Genomic DNA, 23,642 nt, shown 5'->3' on the forward strand with positions numbered 1-23,642 from the left:
TGTACTGATATACAGTGCCCTAAATACAGGAACAGACGCCGAAACCCTTAAGGTCACACAGACGTACCGGCGTTCGGTTTTCGGCGCAAAGTTACGAAAATGTAACGTTGGGGCCCCTGTAACGTAAAACTATCCTAATCAGTTTTTTATTGCAATCTCCTGACGTCAGAATGTCGTGACCGCTTACGCAAGCATCGGGGTGACTCGCCGCGTTGTTGGTTTGAAAGGGACACTCAAACGCTCTCCTCGTTTATAGGAAGTCACTTTTGTTTGCGTTGAAAGCGAATGGCATTGCCTACCTTGCCAGGTTCTTCTTATCTATAAGTGGCTGGCAAGAGGCGATAAACAAGCACGAGTGGTGAGGGTTAAGGTGGGGCCGAGCAGGCGCAGTGAAACCGGATGAGGAGGGTGGGGCGGGCGTTTGCGATTGGCACGCTTCCCCTGATGTAGCTTGCGGTGAGTGGTCGAAAATTCCGGCGCCGTGCAACGCAAGGATAAACATGCCACCAAAACCGATCCTTCGCGAAAGAAGTTGGCAGAACGATGTCGTATACGCGTCAAAAGGTCATGACAACGTTATATTGCCACGCAAATATTTTTATAATACACAAATAAATCCTTCCATCCCGGCAGCTCCTAGTAGCCAGTGCCTGAGTGACCGGTCGACAGCGATCTTTTATTCCTCTCGGGACGGGACAGCCTTCGGCAATTCCGAAAAAAAGGCTTACTTTTGTTGGGCATATTAATGCATCTTTCTCGGCGCATTTCTCCGAAAAGGTTAGGTTTTGTTGGGCGTATTAATGCATCTTTATTGCGTATCACTCTGATCTTAGGGAGTCTTCGTGGTTTTTTCACGTCGCGTGATAGAGCGGTGAAGTGGACTTTTTATTTTATTTATTTGCTTACTATTACCCGCAGGGCCAAAGGCATTAAAGAGGGGAGTGAGTTACTGCAAATGAAAAGAAAAGAAATAAGAGATGTTTGGACGTTCATGCACAATGTGCTTCTAATTATACAGTTTTACCTAGGGTGCACATCGTCATGAGAAATCTGTAGCAAACTAAGATAGTAAAGGAGTGAATACGAAATGCGAATAGGTTACAAACATATAAGCAGAAGAAAATGGTTCGATTATGCAATGTTAGCTAAAGCTGCTCAAAAGCTTTGGTTATCGTGAATCGATACGACTTCAGCAGGAAGGTAGTAGTAGTATTAGTAGTAGAAAACTTTATTTTATGTTTTAAAACGAAGTCCCAGAGGGTGGAGCCCTCAGTCCAGGGCCCCATTTGCTGCTGCTATCCGGCAGGCCCGGTCGATCAGGCATCGCTGGTCGTCGAAGGCTGTGCTGGAAAGAGCGGCTTCCCACTGGGATGGGGAGGGGTTGGGTATTCTAGGTAAGCCGGGTGGTTTGGAGCATTCCCACGTAGAATGGTAGAGGTTTGGGTGACCACCACAGAAAGGACATTTGTCGGGGTACTGGCTAGGGTAAAAAGTGTGGCGGAGAGCAAGGCTGCGGAACGTATTAGTTTGGAGCTGACGCCAAGCGGCTGCATCTGCACGGTTTAGCTTCACGTGTGGTGGAGGGAATGTTCTACGGGATAGTCTGTGGTGTTGTAGTATATGCGTGTATGTAAGCGGTATCGTTTCCACCTTGTCTGGGTTGGACTGGTCTTCCACCGGTGCCTGGACGGTTAGGCCTCGGGCTGCCGCATGAACGCGCTCATTGCCAGGGAGAGACGCATGCCCATGTGTCCAGACTAGGTGAACTAGTGGAATGTTTTGCTTCTTGTGTAGAATTTTATGAGCGATCGGTGAAATCCGTCCTTGTGCGTAGTTTCGACATGCTTACTGGGAATCTGTAAGAATATGTATGATCTTATCTTGGGGTTGAGCACTGATGGCGAGGGCTATGGCACATTCTTCGGCTTCCGTGCAGTTGTCAGTGCGTATTGTGGCTGATAATAGTGCTTCGCCCCTCCAGTCGGCCACCGCTACCACTTTGGCTGTAATGTCGGGGTATCACGCTGCGTCTGTATAGAAGGTGTCGAGGTCGTTGCAGTATGCTCGGTGCAGTGCCATTGCACGTGCAGTGCGCCTGCCTTTATGGTGTTCGGGGTGCATATTCCGAGGTATGGGGGCCACTGTAATGTTTTCTTTGATGTTTGGGGCGATTGACAGGGGCTCTCGTGGGGAAAACTGATGTTGGGTAACGTAATTGTCTGAGTACGTGCCTTCCTGTCGATGTACGTTTCAGTCGTTCGATCTGCCCGACTTTCTGGGCTTCGATTAATTCGGCCGTGGTGTTATGCAAACCAAGCTGTAATAGTCTCTATTCCGTGGATGAACGAAGAAAAAATAACTCCAAGAACTTTTGAACAAACTTTTGACCAATAGCAGAGGTCTAGTGGGGATGAAGGTGTACGATCGGAAATAGTTATTTTCCGTTTGTTTGGCGTGATCATACATAATCAGTGTGTACGCGTCATAGCAGATAGGGAGTTCTCCGGGTTTTCGTGAATCCGGAGAACTTGGAGCTAATCAGCTACTCATTTGTCAGATAAGCTGGGATGTGGTCACTTCTTCGCGTTTCCAAGTCCGAGGACCACTGAGTCAATATGTTAAAGGAGCGCCAAACAAAGTTAAGGTCTAGGCAGCTACTATACTCTGTTCCTCGGAGGTGGATGGGGCTGCCATCATTTCACAAAGTTCTGATTCACGGGCAATGGACACCAATCTCCTGTCCCTCGAGTTAATCTTGGAGCTTCTCCACCGATATTGGTAGACATTGAAATCCCTAGTGATCACCCATGACGGAGGAGTCGTTGTCAAAATTAGCCGTAAGCGCATGCAGTTTAGACGAATTGATGGTGATATCTAGGCTCCCGAAATTCTGAAGGTGACCTTGCTCTTCTTCACAGGTAAACACATTGATTGGTTTTGATTGTCAGATGACACTGGGTGATGAGCATATGTCAAGTCACCGCGCATGCACACAATATTCTTCTTGCATTTCCCGTGGGTGGAGGACATATTGGAGTCATACCCGGACAGTCTGATGGGAGCTGATAGGTTTGGAATACAAACTAGAAAAATGGAAAACTGATTCACGAATACAAACGGTCTAAAGTCGGACATGCGTGACTTAAGTACTCCGGCGTTCCATTGAAAGGCAGATGCATTCTCGACCTCCTCTCCAAACGATGGCATCTGGCAGGCTATTGTTTTACTGTTGAGCGGCAACCACTGGACTTGGGGTGCACAGCTCCTGCAGCGCGCTCTGCGCCGACGCGCTTTTCATGTTGCTGAGTAGAACACGCATAGCATCCATCAGTGATCGCAACATGATTCGCATCAGCAGTTGTGGGGGGGGGGGGGGGGGTGGCATTGGTATTCGAGGTGTCTGTGACAGGTTGTCCGCTTGGAAGTGCGGGCCACTCTTCAGGATGATCGAGTCTTGCCACTTTCTTTGTTTTCACAGTATCTGTCATGGCGGCGCCTCGCGTTGATGCAGCAGCCACTTTGGCGGAACACGGCGTGTCGCTTTGGTGCAGCTTTACGATCCACTCTTCAGTGGCGCTACCGCCAACGCCCTAAGTGTAGCGGAAGCCTCCCTGTGTATTGATACCGAAAGTCGCGGCACTCCATTCATATTTATATGGGGACTGTACCAGGACTACGAACTTGGACAATCTTCCACCATTGAAGTCTACATCCCCAACCAATAACAAGACGACAAAGCTCCGTCGGCTGGTTCAACCGATTGCAGCAACTGAAGCAATCGTACCTACGGGATGCTTTGCGATATACACGGACGAGGCAGTTACCTTGAAAGAAGGACAAATAGCCGTTTCAAGTCCGATCTACCCTGAGATCGAAGCCACTAGCAGGTATCCAACGGAATTTTTAGACCCCTTATAATTTCAGCTGCAGGTATACACGATGCGATAGAAACCGTTGCAAACTTGCCTAACATCAACGAAGCCCACATCTGTACTGACAGCCTCGGCACAGTTAAGCATCTCAAAGAAGTAACGAAAACATTGCGTATTTGTGAGATGACACTAAAAATTCACAATTCTACACGTGTGAATGTTACTGTCCACTGGGTGCAGGCACATAGTCATGACCACAACAATGTATTTCTCACTCTTTCTCGACACCCGTAGCTCCTCCTCTTTCCCTTCCCTCTGAACCGCGGTCTGTTTTAATTGCCCGAAAATCCATCCTGGACCTGCTGCCCTCATTTCCCTGCGTGTATGCTCCCTTCCCCACCATCTTTCTGGGGTCGAGGAAGTCTCTCTCCGGAGACTTCGGGCAGGGGCAGGCCTTGCACCAGTCGTCACTTGAGTTTGGGGTCAATTATACGCAGACATTGTCCAGTGTCCGAAGTGCTCTGCTCCTACATATGCAGCGGATGCCCACAATCTGCTTTTGACGTGTACTGGGACAAAGACAATTCGAGAAAGTGTTCCTAAAGGTGTGAAATTGAACAGTAATCAAATGGAAGACTATGAAAGATAGATTATAAACAACGCATTTTATAGGCCACTGTTGCAGTGCCCTGATGAAACGGGCCTCTATGCTTATATTTAACTCCATTATGACGTTATGGCCTAGTGGCAAGCGAAGAGGAACAAAAAAATTATCCCGAACTATACGCTTTCGAACCGCGAATTCCTTCCGGACCCTCGGGCAGTCCTTCGATGGGGCTTCGTAGGAGCCGCGGTAATTAGGCCAGTTCAGGATAGTCACGCGGCAGGCGTCTTCTGAATGAGATTCAGCGCACCGCGGACACATGACATCGTTCACAAGGATGATTTTTACGTGGTGAAACGTGAAGCACTTAGGACACTGTACGGAATTTGGTATGTATGGTCTGGATGGCGGACATGGCCAACTTTGGCGTGTGAAGGCAGTCTCCCTCAAACACAAGCTTCGCGCAGTGTATGCTTCCGAGTCTGGTGAGATGCGTAATGAGAGGGCGCTCTGTTGTTGGATGTATTAACATTGGCAAGTCGTTGGTCGAAATAGAGACGTCGCCGTCATAAATAATGCCAACAGTGCCGTTACCGTATGTAGGGATCACTGATCGTACTTTTACTTTGTCGATTTCCGCGAAATTCCGTATGCCTTGTACTGCGCTGAAGTGTAAAACGTCTACAGCCAGGACCCTCTTTCGTGAGCTTATTCTCAAGTCTTTTATCTTATTCGGTGCGATTCCCTCGAGTAAGAAAGCGAGAACCTGCCTGTTCAGTATCCGTCAATTTGTCGTAGGATCCACGAGCAAGAAGAGCACAGAGTGCGGTCAGCGCTGTCAATCAATCAATCAATCAATCAATCAATCAATCAATCAATCAATCAATCATCAATCAATCTTTATTAATGCAACAATAAGGGATTACAATTCAACTGAATATGCAGAAGGAGGTCCCATGGTTACAAACCGCAGGCACATCATTTGCGGTTGAAACACTTACCAGCGATGACACCCCCAGCAGTCTCTTTTTGCCGTTCGGCTCATGACAACCTCCAATTCGTCGTCCGAGGAGTCGCCGCTGGCCGAGTTCAATTCAGTCGCCTGGCTGTCGGTGCCGCTTGAATCGCTCCCACGTATCGTGGACGGAGGTGGACCTGGCGGCGGCGCACCAGGACGGTCCTCGGAAGTATCTCCATCCATTAGAGCGAGAGAAAACAGGGTTTATTCTACATATTTACAATGGCTCCAAATATGGAAGCCCACTCCATGGGGGAGCATGAAAGTCTCAGCTCACTACATGTCTGAGCACATATCAGAACAGGTCAGGACACACCACTGCACGCAAGGTGTCTCCTTATAAAACATCGGTCTTCCCTAGTTGACCCGACTAGGGAATCAGATGACCTTGATGCGGCCAATCAGAAAGGCCGTCTTGTTCGCTGAACTCCGCCTCTAATATTGCACCTTCGAAGCAAGGACGAGGCAATCCGGAAACAGGGGGTTGACACTCCTTCCACGAAAGTCGGTGACCTGTTTCTTGCCCTCCGACGGTCAGCTTGCCCGGGTCGGGAGAATGGCCTTTGCACTAATCCCCGCGTCTAACGAAGGGGGGCAAGCTTCGTGAGCTTCTTTGTCATCGCGTCCCAGCTGGTGTTGCGCCGCGTCGCCAAGTAGGCGGCTGCTGATGAAGGGGGTGGCATCGGGGGAAGCACCTACGAGGGAGCGGTAGCTCGCAGTGTTTGCAAAGGAGCAAACCGAACGCGCACAGACCGGCGCAAGCGTTCAACTAAGGAATCACTTCGTCGTACTTCTAAATCGTAATAACATTGGGAAAACGGTTCCAACGTGGGCGCAAATTCTTATTTCGCAGCTTCATAGCTACAACACCCGGCCTTAGGATCAATTAGGGATCCGCCCACGCCATTTATCTCCTCGCGTTCGCTGCTATCCACAGAAGGTGCTGTTGAGTGGTCGGCGCGTTTGTTTTCCACACTTCCGTCACGTTTTTCATTACGTCGAGGTTTTTAGGGCTTACTTTTGATATTGTGTAGTGTGTTCAGTCTACGTTATTTTTCTTGATATAGTTAGTGCGCAACATCTTATTTCTCACTATTTCCACCTGAAGTCCCACGCTAAACATCGGCGTGGGGAAACACCGTTCAATCTTTTCAAGCGAAGCTTCTGTTGGCTCACTTGTGTCGGGGTCGGTGTACGCGGCAAACTATCATCATCAGTATTGGCTCGAGCGTCGTCGTCTTCTTCCGCAGGTGGCTCGTTGGTGCCCCTCGGATTCTGCTCGTGCTCGTGCTCGGCACGCGCTCGTGCCACTGCTCCCGCGTTCGTCGTCGTCGTCTTCTTACACAGCTGGCTGCTTTGCCACTCATAATTCCAGCGTAGAATTTCACTTCTCGTCTGTGTCGTAATGGGAAGGCCACGTTTACGGATGCGTAAGTCATTGCTTAAGGAGGTATAAGCCGTTCATTGTCTTGCGTGACAGATAGATTTAATTTCGAAACAACCTAATTTCGACAATGACGCGCGAATGCTGCAAACCACGCCGCCGAGCCAACTTGAGGCATCGAATGCAAGCGACAACGGTGGAATTCGGTCCACCGTTGTCGACATACCCATAGACGTGCCGACCCGACCGTGAGGACTTCCGTAGGCGAGGCTCGAAAGTTGCACAAATAGGAAGGAAAAATAGAAGGAAATGGAAGGAAAAGTAGTAGGTCAGGTACACAGACGACAAGCTTCGCTTACCCCCATTTTCTCCTCAGGGGAAGGGCTAGCGATTTTTCTTTTTCATAAAAAGATCACTTCCTCTCGGTGCTCGGTTCTCGTAGTGGTGAATGCATGTACGCGCGCGCCTGACTCCACACTGTCGAAGTCGTTCACAGAGGCCAGTCGGCCTTACAGTATTTACCGTCGCAGTGCAAACACGGGCTATGATGGACTTCATTACATTTATTTACCCTAAGGGCCGAGAATCAGGCTTTTCAAAAGGAGGGGGGGATAATAACAAGTTGCTTCAAAAGGGGGTTATAAGCATGAAGAACAACACACAAATAACGAACACAAATGTTCTCAGCATTAAGGACATACAGTGGATCCAGTAGTAGTGTGAAGTAATGATAATATATGCAGTATTACCCGATCGAGCTACAACACTATTAGACTAGTACACCATATACATGACAGTGTTCAAAGGCAGGAATGCACGCAAGCAGGATAACATGGTTGTTTAGACGAGATCAGCTGGCGTGGCAGGTTTGCTCATTAGTGTAGGCTTGTAGAGCTGATTGGAAAGACGATAATTCCTTATCATATGTAGTGGTTGTCTTTTTATTAACAGAGAACACCGGGGGTTCTTGAACGTGGGTCGAACTCTGAGTACAATAGAGTTGTTTTCGTATTCAATTCTCATAGAAAGGCAGCCGCTGCGGTCAAAAATTGAACCCGCGACCGCGTGCTCAGCAGCACAGCAATAGAGTGCAAAACTGGGGCGAGTTGGTAGATCTTCGTAGTAAAATTCAGCGCTAGAATAATGTCAAAACAAAACAGAGAACTGCACAGAACACGTGCTGATGTCCTGTGTACTTCTCTGTCTTGTGTTGGCGTTATTCTAGCGCTAATTTTACTACGAAGATCAGCAGCACAAAGCCATACCGACTGAGCCGCCCCCGGGAAACTTGCCGACCAGCTTTGTCCTCCGTCTTCGTACCGCCTGAACGTAAGGTTTATCGCCAATAAATTCCATTTGGGCACTCTAATAAGCAAGAATGCAACGCTAACGTAGTTAACTCAGTGCCTGGTTAGTTGCTGCACGTATTTGTTATAATTTTCGACAAACAGGACATGGGACTGGAGGTTAGGTTTTTTCACATGCGACACAATTTCTTGCGAACGCAACGAATGTGGGGCACTCCACTGCAACAAAACATTTTTTTCAGAAGCTCGACACAGCAATTAGGAAGCAAATGAGCTTTTTTTTCGAAGCGCAGGTAGTTACAAAAGTAAGCTCGTCGTAGGCCTCTTAAGACTGCCGCCCTTTCAGAAATCCAACGGAGCGAAAACTCGTCGTGGCTTCGATAATTAGTAGCAGCAAGATTCGCTGCTCAATAATTACTGGGTCATAATGGCAGTGGTGACTGTTGAGAGGTCTAATTAGCCGCACGGTGACGGTCTCTAAGCCTCCTAACAAACCGCCGCCTCGGAACTACGAATGGCGGAAACGACCAGTGTTGCTAGAGCCTATGTATTATACATATTTCCTATTTGCGGAATCTCATTTCAATAAGAAACTTAATTTTAAAAATAAAACAGTAGATAGCTTAAAACTGATCGACCACACAACCCTATGCTTCAAGATAACATTAGCAATGACTCCATAAAGGCCAGAACGCGCAAGCGTTTTCTCGAAATCATATGAGCAATCTCTAGTCATATTGTGCTGCGGTGGTTAATGGTATTGTCTTGTAGGTATAGAGTCCCCTACACCTTTGTCATGTCTAATATTTCCGAGCAGCGCTGGTTAACAGTTCCAGAGCCAGGTACACTACGCATATAAACAAATACCCAACAAGTTTGACAGAAGGATAGCAGCCGGCGTAACTCAACTGGTAGAGCATCGCATGCTTAGTGCAGAAGATGTGAGTACGGCTCCCACAGGCGGCAAGTTGTCTTTTTGTCTGCTTTCATTTCACTCTACCCTAATGTTGCTAGATACCAATTAAAACCCTATTGACTTTCTCTTATACCTTCCTTCGCCTAATTGTCGGCTGGCCTGTCACTTACATCGGCTGTCACTGACTAAACATTGATCCACCATGGTCGCCTTCTTCCCGTTCATTAATGTTTCTGTGTAATGTAACGCAAGCGCCGCCTTTAAGTGACTGCTTGTGTAGTTGCGGCAGCGAGTTTACTCTTAAGCCTATGATTTGATTTTCGATAGCCACAAGTTCTCGCTAAATTTTTGTATACCTTTGTTGAGTTCATTGCTCTGTACTTTTAGACTGCTTACAATTGTGGTTCCTATGGGGAAGCTCATAGCATACATCAATAGTCTCTACATGTGAACCTTAGCATAACGGTGCAAGAAATGTGGTTTGTTTCAAATGTATGTTAAATCATAGCTGCCAAACAAAAGTACATACTTAATTTCCTGTTTCCCGCTAAGGATTCAAACTTTAATTCACGAAAGTGTTATAGGTTCAGTTTTATACCGCCGCTAATATTTGCCTGTACACATGAAACAAAATTCTAAGAAATATATCTCAACAAAGAGCGGTGAGACAGTTTGATTGCGCTAAGAGTTGGTTTGAACTACTGTTTCGTTGGATCTTGCGCTATACGGATGTCGTAACAAACTCACAACATGAAAACTAATTCAGATCTGTTTTCCCTAATAGTGGCTATATTTATTTTTAATCGGGGATTTGCCGGAAGGGGTATTGAAAAAAGTGAAGAAAACGGCTTCAAATCAACGATTGCAGGTCTGCGTGAAGCAGGTACTCCCGCCATGTGTTCGGGCACTTTGACCACCTGGCGTTTTTTAACGTGCAACCATGTCTCAGGCATGAGTGCTTATAGAATTTGAACATTCATATCTCTCAGCGACGACATAATCTACGCGTACGCGCTACACATGACCTGGGCCCAGTATTGTGAAGTAATTTTTTCCTTTGATTCTATGCCTTTCCGGCCGATGCCGGTGATAGCTTGGACGGTGTGCCCCTTGGGCCGCTGACAAAGCATGAAAAAAAGTAGCATTAGAATAAAACCGTGCCATTATTCCGGCAACATCATGGGGCCACTGCCGAGCGAGGAACGACAAGCCGCTTGGTTGCATTCGGCAGGTGACTAATCGAAACTCAAATTCTATGATTACTACCACACCTGTGCCTTCCAGTTCGGAGTTCCAGGAACTAGACCTAAGTGCCTACGTGGATGCCGGGTCGTGTTTCCAAATCTTCATACTTCCTTAGTGAGCCCTTCCTATCCAGATGCAAACCAGGCGTGTTCTTATGAGTTGGGTACACCCATTACCTCGGTACAGGCCACGGAGAAAAAGATATTTCTCCGTAGTACAGGCGGAGCTAGTTGCACTCTAGGCCTAACCACTCTGTTGCCAATCGCCAAGGTTGCAACGCCCAGAAGCGTAATCCTCCACACCGATTCGACGCAAGCGGAGCGCTCACTTCACTGCGTTGGTCGTTCAGCTTCTGTATAGCGATGGACTTTCCCCGTTGTGCGACGACCTATCCATGCCTGGTTCGAGTAGGCTGGATTCGTCGATCAAGTGTTCCCGCTCATAACGCGACAGACGCCGCATGCCATCCCTTGACGGTAGTATGCCCGTTGCCTTTGCTCATGCTTCCGAGCTCTGAAACAGTGGACATTCACACACAAAAAAAAAAACAATCTTCGGCGCACGGAGGTATACTCCGTGTGGTTTTTGATCTCCCGGGTGCTCTCACACATCAACAGGAGGTATCGCTCCGAAGTGTTCGCGTCAGTGCGGCTGTCACACCGTCCATCCTCGAGTAGTGGGTATATGTCGACGCCTGTTCGTAGCGTCGCGGGACAGTACGGGCGGCAGACCTACAGCACTTGCTATGGACATGCCCTGGTCTGCAATCGGCTCGTCGACGTCATCTGATACGTGTGGGTCTCCGCCCTAATCGGCAGCCAGACTTACACCAGTGCATATTTTGCCATCATCACCGCTCCTTTTTTGGACTTTATGCAAGAGGCAGAGCTTTACAATTGTGTGTAAAACTTTCGTGTGGTGCCGCGTAAGGTATACTAACGCAATAAAAAAAATCAGGCCGTGGTTATCTTAATAAATTTCGTAGCCATATCGCACTGCGATTAGCTTACTAATTGTGTTCAGTTCGCGGGATAACGAACCTCATAATGTACTTTAAAGCGAAGCTTTCTTGAGGAGTTCCGGGCGCTTTGCGTGGCCTCCACACGCCATCTAGGAATGATGCAGCATAGAAGTAGCTTACCGTTTCAATCACACAGTTTCATACAACACTTACTAGAGGGAAATGTGACGCTAGTGTTTATGGAAGCGGAAAGCGGGGCGGTTCGGCCATAGGAGGGGAATGATGGTTAGTACATGGATTTGCCTAAACTTCGTCCTTTTGGATTTTCGAGCTCATCATTTGCAGCAAAGTATGGCGTTATATATAATAAAATAAGCGGTAATCAAATTGTCCGACAGCAGGATTTGAGCACAGGACCTCTAGCACACAAGCCTAATATTGAAACCATTATACCACGGGCACAAGCGTCGACACGCACTATAGAACACACTTTCTCGCGGGCAATACAGCCCGTTGAGAATCGTGGCGCGTTTGGATCCCCAGTTGCACTAGAAAAAAACGACTGCATCAAAAACACAACGAGTTCAACGCGATGATATATGAATCACCACTGAAAATTTAAACAAATAATACATATGTATGATGCACTGCATGTAAGTATGCGTGTGAAACATCCGCCCTGCCTATAATTCACTGCAAATAAAATAATTTCTTCGTTTAACATAATGCTTATTAGGACTAGTATTTATACCTCGAAAACAACACTGGATATATACGCGCACACATATTTTGTGAGCCAGTCGCCCGAAGAATGATTTGCTTTACGTAGATGGCAACTGGAGTTGAGTCCGCCTGTTTCCTTTTTTTTTCTTTTTTTTTTCGCTGAAGTGACCATTTTGTGTACGCATTGTCTTCTCCGGTTTTTCTCGCGCACATTTACCGTGAACTTGCGATGCACGCTTTCCTGCGGCTTCACAATGAGAGCTGGTGTTTTTTAAATCTCCGCGCTTCGTTATTCAGATGTTATTGTTTTTATATTTCTGTTATTGTGGTTTTGCGAAGAGATAATCAACGCACATTGTCATTTACTGGCAACAGCAAAAATTTATTTTTGACGATTGAGGTTGTTAAATCGCATGCTTTGCAAAAAAAAGCTATTTAAGAAATCACTTTATTGTTGCAATTTTTAATTGCTATAAGCTATTCTTAGAATATAAGTTGTTCGAAAAAATGACTGTTTTAGTTGGCGCGTCCCAACCAAGTGGCAAGAATTCGCTAATATGTATACGTGTAGGGTAGCAGGTCGTAAGTTTTTTATTGCTTGTACAGCAGCTGTCACTCTCCTATCATCTCAGGAGAAACGAATTCAGGGAAATGTCATTCGCAGTGCCAATACTTTCAGAGCAATTTTCTCTTCGGTATATTTCTGCCTTTCAAAATGACAAATAAATATGTAGGTATTAGAGGGCAGCAAGGACGCGGCCATAAAACAGTTTCACGTGTACAAGTCATGCGTACGAAAACATGGTTGCTTGGGAAATAACAATAAAGAGATAAGCGCTTTGGAATTTAATCCCTTGAGACTCGGTAATTTTATCTTTTATTCTATCTTGCACTCATCTAGGAAAGCACTATATGCTCTTTTCATAAGTCTGCAAAACGAAACTCCTTAAAATGATTGCACCCACTTTCTAGTTCCACAGCTATAAAGGCAAACGTACAAAATACTGTAGCAGAAGTAAGGTTTGGCTACCTGTGGAAATCTTAAGCCTGCACTTAAGCCAGGAGCGCAAGAAAAAAAAAAGAACTAGACAGCCACTAAGCTGAAGAAATCCAAGTTATATGTAATCCACCGTGGACTATAACCTAACCAAACTGAACCGGAAGTGGAAAGACGTTTTAAGATACGGTACCTCAAACGTTCGGCAGCGATTATTTATGTTTTCTTTTGTTTGTGCAAAAATTCAGGTAACCTTACAGTCACGTGCAATATGACCTGCCACACCGAGACCCGTGGTCGAAGGGACTCCACGACTGCACGGCTCCAGTGAAATAGGAAACGTTGCAGAACTAAACCCAGTTCTAACTACTAGTATTCAGTAAATCTATATTTCTTGTGTCGTTAGGAGCCCCATCGACCACGTGCCAGAGTGCTGCAGATCATATTGCACGCAACTGTGCATCTGCATCGCCTGCTAGTGTTTTTTTTTTCCTCTAAGATGCGTGGAAAGTAACATGAGAAATTCATATCGCAACAAAATGCACGTAGGCCGACTTTTCCTAAGCTTATTCTAGAATAAAATTTGTTTTAGTCCATTGTTGACTGAAATGTAAGGCAGCTATCAGGAGTTTGCTTTGAAGAATGATAGGACATTTTGTAGCTCTTCTGAGTCCTGACTATAGTGCGCATAAAATTGCAGTACATCCGGTTCTGCATAGTTAGGGGTGTTTGACTGGAAGAAAAACACCCCTCTAGTTCGGTCTTCAAGAAGAAGTTGTCCGAAAGGAACTTCTTGGGCTGATTAAATAGGGAAGTGCCTCGAGCGGCCTGTCAAGCGACAATTTTGCGTGTAATCACGGGCTTCTTTAACGCTTGGCAAAAGACTTTTATGTAGCATGTATTCAGAAACAGAAAGCTCTGTAAGGAGTTTCTCATGTTCTTCAATTTCCTCATTGACCCTCTTCACCTAATTATAATAATTGACAAGTTCAATTAATAATAATACTAATTGTCTAATTAGGCGTAATGCAGAAAATAATCTGAGTATCTCCAAGCGATGGCAAACAACGTTACCTTGGCTCTGTCCAGCTACGTAGCATTTGCATATTTTTAAAGTTTGGCTCAAGTTAAGTGAAATTAACACCCTGTATACTGGGTTTGGCTGAGGGTAAGCGGATTCAGCGTACAAGAAAGTAAAATAATGACTGGCGAAAGGCAAAATAATTCAGCTCCACAATTATCTACATACATCGGACACCCCAAATGTTTGTGGCTAAGTATTCGTCGTAAAGCATGTTGTGTGTCATACTTGCCTGTGGCATGTGGGATCACGCAAGATTTTAGATGCCGTAGAAAGTTATTTCTGGTAGCGCGGCGGGCACATGCCGCCGTTCCTTCCTTCTTTTCCTCCTCGTTGACTAATACCTCTACTGGGTTTAGAAATCATGTCAATGCGACAATGCACACTTCAAGCATCTCCTCTGTGACCGCCCCCGCTACATTGTGGCAAGAAAGTGCTCGCGACTGTGCTTGAAAAACTGGACGATCGCCCCTTCACAGAGGAAAAAGTTTTAGGACACTGGTCCAGACAGGTTTCGGCACTCAAGGCCTTAAGAGCTCTGATGAAGTTCCTAAGGGCTTGCGAAGTGTGCGACCGACTTTGAACGTACAAGCGCGTAGGTTCGCGTTATTGGGCGAATTTTTCTAACTTCAATTTTTTATTTGCTTCTTCTATCACCTTTTATTCCCTTTACCCCTTTCCCCAGCACAGGGTAGCCAGCCGGTACTTGCTAACCTCCTTGTCTTTCTTTCCCTTTCTTTCCCTCTCACTCCCAGCGGGACGCGCTAAACACTCTGATATCTTAATTTGCGCCTTGACCCCCCCACACTCTCAGAATGCTGCAATCTGCGCATGTACCACGGAAGCCACAACAGGTATGGTAGAGCGGGTTAAAGTGAGTCGCGGGCCAGAGCGCGTCAGCTTGAATTTTACGGGCCATCTACTTCAAACTGGAAAGTCTGAGGGATTTGATATTTTGCCTAAAGTGGTCGCTACTTGCCCACCTTTCTTGATTTGAAAACTGCTGTGATTGGTCAAAAGACGCCGGAGAAAAAAAAATGTGACAGAAACCATCTCACGATGACCGTGAAGGTAATGCAATTACGTTCACGCGAAGTAACGACACACTGTATTGGTGAATTCACGCTAATTTAAACTCCCTAGTGGTCATTCCGAATATTATGTGGCTTCGGCCAGATGCGACATACACTGTCTCCGGTATCGGCCCACTTTGCTATGGCTCTCACTTTCCATGGTCACCCATAATCCAGATGACACGACGACGACTGTATGACGACAACGACGCTGTAACGGCGACTGGATTACGTAGATAGAACGTATGACTACGAGGCAGTGCCAACAATGGCATGAGAATGGTGTGTGACGACGATGTGTGATGACGATGGTATGATGAGATTTGAGTGACGAAGCTGTAGTGATGACAACAAAACGACCACAAAGGCCTCCAACGATGGCACGACAACTAATCCATTAGGACGGTATGACAGCGCTGGCCTCATGACCTCGGCCAGACGAAATTCGGATGCCGAAGCCGGAGTGAAGACGATGGACCGACCACGGCATGGCGAGCATGGGATGTCGAAGCTGGAATGAAGAAGTTGCAATGGACCACGATGGGGATCACGCACTATAAGCACATAATTAGTGACCGAAACTGTTAGGCAGCTTGCGCTGCTTTGTCGGCGCAGAAGGCGTGAACGTAACGGCTGACGAGGGTCAGCTGAGGACGATGGAACGATCATAACGGCTACACAACAACGAGTGCGTACAAAGTGGCCACAGCTGGCAGAAACCTTTCGTCACTGGGTCGGCGTAAGCAGCTCGATAGATAGATAGTTCGGGATCAAAAGGCCGCAGGTTTGCGAAAAATGCTAATCGCATCAATATTCATTTTCTGGCGTAGCCGCACAATGATGTGCTCCTTCGAATAATTATAAACTTATCTCCCTGTTTTACGTGGAGGAAAACAGCTATTCCCGTATATTAACGGTCGTGGATGACCCAAAAATGTGTACTCTGCCACACTGCCTGAATAAACTAGGAAGAGAGACGTTGGACGATGATCCCTCTGAGCGAGAGGAGGCGTCGCATAGGAGGAAGGTGTCGTTGCTTAGCCAAAAAAAGTAAGCATATCCAGGGACGTTAAAAGGATTCAGCATTGCAATAACTTTTAAACATGCGATGTTAGCGACAATATACGAGATAATGTCGCAACTATGTGCTTTTCGATATCGTTTAAGGAAGCGCCAAAAACACCACGTAAAAGCAGCAGTGACGAATGCAGGAGGCTAAGGTAAAAGCCATGTGGGATCAGTAGAAACGATGCCCGTGACGTAACCCGGGTGGGCTTCCACCTTTGCCCATTAAGCCTGTACAGTAGCGGAAGAAACCGTGGTCACCTACGGGGCGGGTGAAACTAGTGGAGCAGAAGCGCGCCGGGGTGCCCCTGATCCTGCTGTTCACATGAGAACGAAGACAGCAAGAAAAAACAAAAACGCTAAATCGGGGTTTGCTTTCATTTCCGCGCCCATGTCTCTTTTGCAGGAACGAGGCCGTGCAAAATGAAACCAGAACAGAAACAAAATATAAGCGAATACTCAAGCAGAGACGTGAAGGGGAAGCGCACCATACTGTAACGAACCGCGTGTCGTGCCCCCTTTTCTGTGCCCAGGTGACTAGAAAGGCGGCAGCAGCCAAGCTAAGAGATGAAGCACGTGGAGGGGAGTACAGAAAAAAAAAGGTGGGGGAGGTTAGGCGAAATTGCGTTCACAGCGGGGCATTAATAGAAGAAGCCAGCACATTAGCATCTGCTTGCGGCGACTACAACGCCCGCAGAAAAGCCCCGGCTGAACCCCCCGCCTGCCTACTCCCCTTACGTCGTAAGCGGTCACGCGAAGTAATGGCTTTGCAGCGACTCCATTTGCATGTCTATTTGTACGTCAGCGCTGCTGTAGCCAGATTCTTGTTATCCGCTTCAGCGGATGCGTGTCAAATTGTCGCTCGTTATATTACGCGCCTTCTCCCGGATGTGGTGGCTCAGACGGCCGCAATTGCTGATTCCGTTTCTGGTTTTACTTTCCGTAATGTAGCAATTTGGGACCACATAATTCACGAACCGTTATAAAAAGCAAAGTGTGATTAAGAATTTTGGGCCGACAAGGTGGGCCTTAATCTCCCGTATCATGTGCCTTGCGAGAGGGCGTAGAGTTTCTTTAATGGGGTGCGTGGCAGATGTGACATATTTTCTTGGTCTACTGCACCGAGTAGTAAGGCTTGCACGGGATTCGTGCTAGAAATATTTTTTTAGCCCAGGAAACATCTTGCCTTTTTCTTTGATCTCGCATGACTCCAGTGTGTGACGCAAAACTTCGCGTCATTCCCCATGCTTTAATTCTATAGGCGTGAAATAAATGTTTACTGTGACCAATTATCCCAGTAATTACGTCGCGAGCTGTTTCTTTGGCCACGAAAATTGTTATATCTGTGCAACTCCGACCTCCACCCAGACTGTAACGACACTAGGCATCGATTCTATTTAACACAGCAAGCTGGGCGAGTTGGTAACTGAACATGTTTCTTAGGGATGGGTAGCGCTACCCGGACGAAGGACGGATGAAGAGACCGGGTAGCGCTACCCACCCCTAAGAAACATGTTCAGTTCTATGTTGGTTTTGGATAGGAGTTGCCTTCACACAGGTTCATTCAGCGGAAACTAGAATCACTGACGGTGCTACAGATGCCTGCGGCTGCGAAGGAAGAATCATCTGTTTATAGTGCTACTGTCCTAGACTTGATTTAAAAAGCAATGGCAATACAATAGAGTTACAATGATGGAACGTCATCTATTCTCCATGAAAGCAGAATTGGGACGCCACCTACACCGATCATCAACCCATAAGGCAGTGAAAGCGTTTTGGGGATTTTTGGGAACAACAGGTCTTTGCGAACGCTTATGACTTAGCGGAGAATTCGCACGCATCCCACACTCACTTCGTCTTTGCTCCCTGCAACTTTCTGATCTTTCTATTCCAATTTGGTCCTCTCGCAGTATAGAGTAGCGAACTACACAGAAGCACTCATGCTTTTCATACATGTGCGCTTTTCTTCTTTTTATTTTCATTTGCATACAAAACCAGACACGTAGTCACCTATAATGATAACAGCAATTGCTTTTCACGTAACTGTAACAATCATTATTTTATTTATACTGAACTATCCTGGATTTACTAGAAAGCACACTTCTTTCTCGGCAAAATCGACTGCAAGGGCAAGGGAATGGAAATTCTAGTAGTTCCGTGCTCAGCATCGCCACAATTACCCCTGCTAAAGGTTGTACAGACTTGAATTCGCAACGCTTCTATATGGAACATACATATTTTGCTGGGGACTGCAGGCGCTGGGGGAAAGAGCGAAATAACAACCTCGATAACGTTGAGCATGTCCTGTTCTTATAGCATGCTTGTCGCCAGGGTTCACTTGCCATATCTTTGTCGTCAGTTGCAGCGTCGTAAAACTGGCATCCCAGTGTGGGCTGCACCGACAACTGGTCGACGGGGGCTGAAATTAAGTGCGATTGCTCTCAACGGGTAGGAAAGAGTGAAATATTCTGGCCGCTATCGCGGTGCGACCAGCCACTGCCAAGTCAGAGGTGAAGAGCATATTGTCTCAGAAATTATACGAACACTCGAAGCTGTCAGCAGTTTAGGGTGGTAGTCGGGCCACCCTAAGCAAGTGGCCCTGAGGAGCAACTAGCTTACGTCGTCGAAGCGTCTGAGGGTGGCTCTCAAAGTTTGCTGAAGCTTCATTCACACTAGGCCGACACGACACCAATATTGGTCTACCGACTGTTGGCGACAGCAGTTCACACGACAGAAAACTCTGTGGCCAACGGTTTAAAGGAAGGAAGACGCTGTCGCCAACAGTCGGCAGATCAAAATCGGTGTCGTGTCGGTCTAGTGTGAATGAGCCTTAAGCAGAACCGCGCCATCTTCTCTTCTTTTAAGCCTATGGTGGCTTGTTAGTAGGAGTTAGAGATCTCGAGGTTAAAAGAACAGTAACGAAATAATTTTACAATATTACTTAACCGTTATGGAGCATACTTCTTAACAGAATGATGGTGCATTTATGTTTACAGAAATATGGGGCACTCATAGTTGGAGAATAAGTGGCACTCCAGTCGGGAGATGGAAGGAAAAGCAAAACAATATATTTTGCCCATCTACAATAACTCTGGAAGCATCCATATGTTCGCAATTATTCTGGAGCACACATATTGACAGAATTATGGAGCACATTCGGAACTCGCTAGAAGTTCTCCATTAAAACATTTGACGATTCCCAGTTTCCCTACAACAGGAAAATGCCAGATGCTAGAAAATGCTACAGCAGGGTGATGCCAGATAGGGGCCACTCAGGTAGTGCGAAGCCGTCGCACAACTCTTATATTCGAGGGGGGAAATTCCACGCAAGAGCAGATGCACTGCCCCTTAGCAAGAACGTGAAAAGAGGCAGCGAGGGCACAAAACGCTTTGTCCCAGCGACGAAACGGGAACACACAACCAGCAGAGCAGGCTCGTCGAACAGAGCGGCCCCTCGCGCAATTGTGAAATATCGACTCGTAGGAGAAGCCGTGAGAGCCGTCACGTCATCGCCATCTAAGATCGTACCTGCCCCGCCAACGAAACCGGGCCTATTACACATGGTTATGTGTGGCTAGATTCTACAATGCTGGCGCTAACTGGTTGTATGTTTACAATGTGTCTTGACAGCCTCAAAATGATAATGCGTGCTCTTGCTGGAATACCGTACTTGTGAGAATTTCAGTGACGCTGGTATTCGCTAGAGGTACAGCATTACTCACGGTGCATCATATCTTCACCACTGACCAGTCTGGCACGGATAGCTTTTGCTAACATCACCAATTTTCTTAGTCTACTTTTAGTGTTGTCTTCCTCTACAAATTTTCTCTGTGGAAGCATAAAGAACTGGTCAGTGCGTGTATACAAATCAGCTGCTCCTTTTGTCTGCACTGCAGAGTTCTCGCTGCATTGCTTTTCGTTTTCTATATATGCCAACGCTTGCCTGTAAATGTAATTTTTATGTGAGATATTCTAAGAACACCTTTGTCGTTTTTTTTCCTGTTTTACTTTCTTTTCAGAAACAAGGTGCCTTATGCGTCTATTCTGAAGAAATACTGCCGCTCAACATACTCCATTTCTGTGTGGACCCTTCCATCTTCGTTGAAAATTCCCTAAACTGTGACCATTCCAAGAAACACTGAGGAAGTGTCCCGCTATGAAAAAAAAAGGTATGAGTTTGTTGTCGTTCTCTGTCTTGTTTGTACTTCTCGTTCGGTCTTCCTGCGTGAACTGAGCCTTCGTTTAGACGAGTATGAGGTGTTATAATGATAATTTTAGGCGAATGACTACTTATCTCTTGAAACCGCTGCACTACCCAATATACTTACCCCTGCAAGAACTGTCCGCATTGAGTGCGCTTAGAATAGGCGTGGAGAGCTCATCACTTCAGCCTGTTTACGCGGCACTTCCTAAGTTAGCGCTAAAGCTCAAAACGTTGTGACAACAGTGTCATTAAACTGCCTTGACGTATTTAATTGTATCGTATATACAAGAACGATTTGAATGGATAAGCTATTGTGCAAGTAAATATTCTTTGGTACAAACAAAATTCCCCGCGACTCTTGCTCACAGCCTGAACTTAACGCTGCGGAGAAAAGTTAAGAAGAACCAGCCACTATTTTCCCCCTTGGGGATGCACATAGCTCTGTCAAATGTTAGATGAAGAAATACGGAAGGATCCGGGAACCATGAGCAGAATCGCTCTGTCGTTCGTCAAAAGACATCATGTCAGTGCTTCAGATATCGGCTGGAAAACATTGCGCATAATAGATGTGACCTAGAGCGCACACGTGCCCGCGTATGATGGCAAAACGTGGGAATAGAGCACACCTAGCACATAGTACGTAGTACACGTGACACGTGTAACCTAGTACGCGTCTCACAATCAGTCAATAATGGAAAGGAAGACCCGATGCAATGGTATACATATCATTCAGTTAGGGGTACAAGCATTACCCAGACCCACAGAAGTGCACCGAAAGCTACGTCAAGTATATATAATTTTAATTAAAGCAGTCTAAGTCTTTATAAGCGGATATCGAACAATAGTAACCGCACTTTAATTAACTTTAAAATACAAACATTACCGTTTTAGGCAAAAACTGTGTTACTTTGCAAACATATGCATTTGATAAATGGTTGTGTGTTGGTGTACAGCCTATTGTGTTGCCTCCTTTCAATTATAGCGTACCTTCTTTGCAGATCTACAAAGAAGACCACTGGAATCGCATATCGGCAGACAACAGTACTAAACAAGCATCTGCATTCAGATGGTGGTTTGTGTGAAGTGGACAAGCAATCTAAATCTACTGACGGGACGCCAAACTTGAAGATGACAGACAATGCCTGTCTTGGAAGCTGCGCCAACAGAACTGAAATGAAGTTCTAAGGAAGTGTTACCATGGGTGTCGTGTGAAAGAAAGAGAACAATTGTGAGAGAAAAAAAACCCGAAAGGACCACCTTTGTAAGGTGTGAGCGCTTTTGTTCCCAACTCTTCCCTTTTTCCCTTTGAGGTGCGCGTTATCAAACAAAATGTAGGTAGTAAAACAAACCAATCATCCCCCTGCGAACTAGCATCAAGCAATGCTTTATGTTGAAGGTAAGTTTATAGAGAACGTGCGTTTCGTCCTTAGGATTTCCGTGACAAGCGTAAAAGCTTCTCCCATCTCGTCACGTGGCTGGTGCCGATGCACGTTTTCAGTATTGTGTACAAATGTTTTCATGCATACATGGACAAATTTACCGAACTGACTGCCGGTGCTGTATAGACGTAGTTAGAAGTGTTTAGCTTCTTTTCAATGTCAGTCGACTAGACTCCATCACCTTCGCTTACCCTTAGCACACCCATCAGATATGTTCCCGTCACCGACACTGCCTGAAGGCATGGAAAAGATATGTTCATTTGTGCATGCGGTTGTTCTTTATTAAAAAAATTCACGAAAGTTCAAACTGTTCTAATAGGAAGGCGTCTTGTTGAATATTGTAAAGTGTCTTCACGCCTACACAATCTGTTGTCAGCATTGGTGTATTGCTCTTGATTAATATTTGAAATTAAAGAATTCATTTTGGTGCAATGTAATTTTTTCTCCACACACAAACACCCATCAGTTGGCTTTAGTTTTATTTCTGAATTAGGCATTTTTGAGACATGTTTGGTTCAAAGAAAGGAGCCAGGCAAGTAGGCGCAATCTCTGCGATGCTATTCACTGCATGCTTAGAAGTATTCAAGCTATTAGACTGGAAATGCTTAGAAGTGAAGATCAACGGTGAATATCTCGGCAACCTTCTGTTTGCAGATGGCACTGTCATGTTCAGCAACACTGGGGATGAATTACAAGAAATTATTGAGGACCGTAACCGAGAAGTGCAAGAGTGGGGTTGAAGATTATTATGCCGAAGACAAAGGTAGTGTTAACATGTTTAATAGCCTGGCAATGTGGGTAGAATTCAGGATCGCCATTCAGCCTCTAGAATGAGTGCAGGAGTACGTTTATCTAGGTCAATTACTCACAGGGAACCCTGGGGCGTTATAATGTAAAATGAATCCAAACTGTTTTGATTCGAACTTCTGCAATCAGCCTCCACGATTTGTCAAGACATTGTCGGGCCACTCGCAACTTTCCCTGTCTGTCACGCGACATCACAAAGCCGCGAAGACTCACCATGTCCTGTCACGCGACATCACAAAACCGCGAAGACTCACCATGTCAAAGTGACGTGTAGGCGAAAAAAAAATTGCATTAATATGTCGAACAAAGCTGAATTTTTTTCTAAATAGCCACAGACTGCCCCGTTCCGAAAGGAATAGAAGATGACTGCCCGGCGATCGCTCAGGCCCTCGCTACTCGCACCCGCCGGTGAGCATGTATTTATTAGCGCATGATAAACATTTTCCCGTGGCACTAAAACGCAATCGAGCCCTTTCGGCATGATACGACATCAATCTGCGAACTCTTCCTTGCTGAGGATCGGTTTTAGTCGCATTCTTATCTTTCCGTTGCACGCCGCCGCGATTTTCGACCAGCCACCGCAAGCTAAGCAAGGCGAAGCGGACCAATCGGAGAAGCCGGAACCACCCTCTTCATGCGGTTATCTGTTTTCACTGTGCTGGCTCGGCCCCATCGAAACCCTCTCCACTAGAGCGTGCTCCTCGCCTCTTGTCAGCCAATTAGATAAGAAAAACCGCTGAGAGTAGACAACGTTATTGGTTTGAAAGCGAACAAAAGTGACCTCCTATAAACGAGGAGAGTGTTTGATTGGGTTGTTCAGACAGCGCTGCCGGCCACTGCTCGATGCTTGCGTCGGTGGTTACGTAAATTTGACGTCAGGAGTTTGGAATTATTTTACGTTATAGCGCCCCTGATCACGCGAAGAAAATTTACAAAAGAATAAAAA

At 46.2% G+C, this 23,642-nt stretch overlaps 1 protein-coding gene across 1 annotated transcript in view; it reads left to right on the forward strand.

Moving 5' to 3' along the window:
- The window catches only part of LOC119441695 (hemicentin-2), a 271,115-nt gene extending 248,805 nt beyond the window's left edge, over nt 1-22,310 (forward strand). The window contains exons 11-12 of the mRNA XM_037706292.2: nt 20,266-20,415; nt 21,449-22,310. The gene's annotated coding sequence lies outside the window, so the exon portion shown is untranslated. The remainder of the gene's footprint in view (nt 1-20,265; nt 20,416-21,448) is intronic.
- Nucleotides 22,311-23,642: the final 1,332 nt, after the last annotated feature.

The sequence above is a fragment of the Dermacentor silvarum genome, chromosome 2 (genome assembly GCF_013339745.2).
Source record: "Dermacentor silvarum isolate Dsil-2018 chromosome 2, BIME_Dsil_1.4, whole genome shotgun sequence".
NCBI classification, from domain to species: domain Eukaryota; kingdom Metazoa; phylum Arthropoda; class Arachnida; order Ixodida; family Ixodidae; genus Dermacentor; species Dermacentor silvarum.